The following is a 2534-nucleotide window of genomic DNA, read 5'->3' as shown; positions in this document are numbered from 1 at the left end:
GAGGTAGCCAGGTTGTGCAGTGATTTGTAGGTGGTGAGGAGTCATTTGAAGTTGATTCGTTGTTTGACGGGGAGCCAGTGGAGGTCACGAAGGACTGGTGTGATGTGGTCTCTGGATCGGGTGGAGGTGAGTAGGCGGGCGGCTGAATTTTGAACATATTGGAGGTTATTGTGGGTTTTTGTGGTGGTGCCGTAGAGGATGCTATTGCAATAGTCCAGTCGGGATGAAATAAAGGCGTGGAAGAGGGTTTCAGCTGCTGAGGGTGTCAGGGAGGGGCGGAGACGGGCAATGTTTCTGAGGTGAAAGAAGGCAGTTTTTGTGATGTGGTTAATGTGGGGGAGGAATGAGAGAGTTGGGTCGAAAATGACACCTAAGTTGCGGATGCGTGGGGAGGGTTTGACAAGGGAGCCGTCAATGTTAAGTGAGAAGTCCTGGGTGGAGCGGGTGAGGAAGTCGGGACAGCTGATGATTATTTCTGATTTATTGCAGTTGAGTTTGAGGAAGTTTTGTTGCATCCAGGTTTTTATTTCTGTGAGGCAGGTGGTGAGGGTGGAGTGAGTGGCTGCGGTGATGGTCATGGTGGAGAGATATAATTGTGTGTCGTCAGCATAGCAGTGAAATTGAAGGCCGTGGTGGCGAAGGATCTGTCCGAGGGGGAGGATGTATATGGTAAAGAGCAGGGGGCCAAGCACAGAACCTTGGGGGACACCGTGAATGACTGGGGCAGTGGAGGAGGTGCAGTTGTTGATTGAGATGAATTGCTGACGGTCAGAAAGGTAGGATTTCATCCAGGAGAGAGCGGTGCCAGATAGACCAAGGGAGGAGTGGAGGCGTGAAATGAGGATGGACATGATTGATTGACAGCACTGCGGAAGCCGGATTGGATTCTCATAGAGGTTATTGTCATCATCTAGGTGGGATTTGAGTTGAGAGGCAACTGCTCGTTCCAGTATTTTGGACAGAAAGGAGAGGTAGGAGATGGGCCGGTAGTTATTGGGGGTGTTGGGGTCAAGACCTGGTTTCTTGAGGATGGGGGTGTTGGCGGCCAGCTTGAGGGCAGGAGGGACAGAGCCAGTGGACAGGGAGGAGTTTATTATATTGGTGACACTGATGATTGATGAGAGTGATGGGAGGTAGGCTATGACTAGGGTGGATGGGATAGGGTCGAGGATGCTGGTGGAGGATATCATGCCTGAAGTTATAGAGGAAAGGTCAGATGTGGTGATTTCTGTGAAGAGGACGTGAGTGGATGGTTGGAGAGTAGAAGGGTGGCGTGTTCGGGGGCAGGGGAGGAGGGATGAGAGGAGGTCTAGAGCCTAGTGGGAATGCGCAATTGCGTGTGCAAAATGTCACATAAATCGCATGCTGCGTTCATGATTTGAGGCTTTTTATTCAAAACGGACAAATCCTGCAAACTTTGAAATGCAATCGTAGCTAATCGAGATGGAATATGGGAAATCGGACAGATCCGTGTTGATCACATGACTAGAGCGATAGTGTGTACCAATTTGTGTGATGTTTGGATAAAATGTGTACAGTAATGTAAAGAAATGTGTTTTGCAAAAATTGGCCTCATGGTGGTGCTATAACAAGCCGTTGTGGGAAAATTGGGGCGGAGGTTCGTTGTTGGCATTGTTGTTGTTTACACGGACGGACACACGGACACACATGCAAAACATACTGTCCCCATGCTTTCGGCCTGGTGGAGACAAATTAGAATGAGGCCAAGACTAGAGTCTAGTCTAATAATCTACAGCCACAGTCTAGCAAGTGTGCATTTGTGGCATACAATGTTTTGTCAAGTTGTAATATGAATGTCCCCGTGGCAGACAACACACTATCACTACAACCACTAATCCTGTTTACTTAACAGAGTGAAATCCATGACAGATCATGGCGCATGAGGGAGAAAAAAAACAGGCAGAATGTGCGCTTACACTGAAGCCAAAAATAACTTGTTTTGATGTGTAAAACTAGGGCATCAGAACGTGTTACTAAAGCTCCCAAAGGCTTCAGGGCGCTTAAGTGTGAGGATCAATATACTGCAGAGCAAACGTGCACGTGAGTGAATGAAGAAGCACTAAAAAAATATATTTAAAGCTGCACTATGTAACTTTCCTCTTCTACCCCCCGGATTTGAACCCGGTACCCTGCTCAAGTGCTGACATTTTTACCAGTGAGCTAATAGGGCCTGCCTGCTTGCTCAAGGGAGAAATTGAATCTTGACATTCAAGTCAAAATTTGTGTCAGATCCTGTGTCTAGGTGAGACATAACCTTTGACACGATCTCAAATATCTCAAAAGAAGAGCCAAAATACAATCACCCCAATTGTATGAGTTAGCCTACTGTATTACTACTCATACAAATACAAATGTATTCATAAAAATAACTAACAAAATGTAGAAATACCACAAAGTAGAAATATTCTGTTATAAGTTCTTCTCATTATGCCGAATGTCCCTTTTTCACAATTTTTATTTTCAAAATTCTAAAACAGGTGTCCTAATTATGCCAAAAATAGCGACCTGTGAAA

Source organism: Electrona antarctica, assembly GCF_951216825.1.
Source record: "Electrona antarctica genome assembly, chromosome: 8".
Classification (NCBI taxonomy): domain Eukaryota; kingdom Metazoa; phylum Chordata; class Actinopteri; order Myctophiformes; family Myctophidae; genus Electrona; species Electrona antarctica.
The sequence above is the reverse complement of the archived record's forward strand: the minus strand, read 5'-3'. Positions refer to the sequence as shown.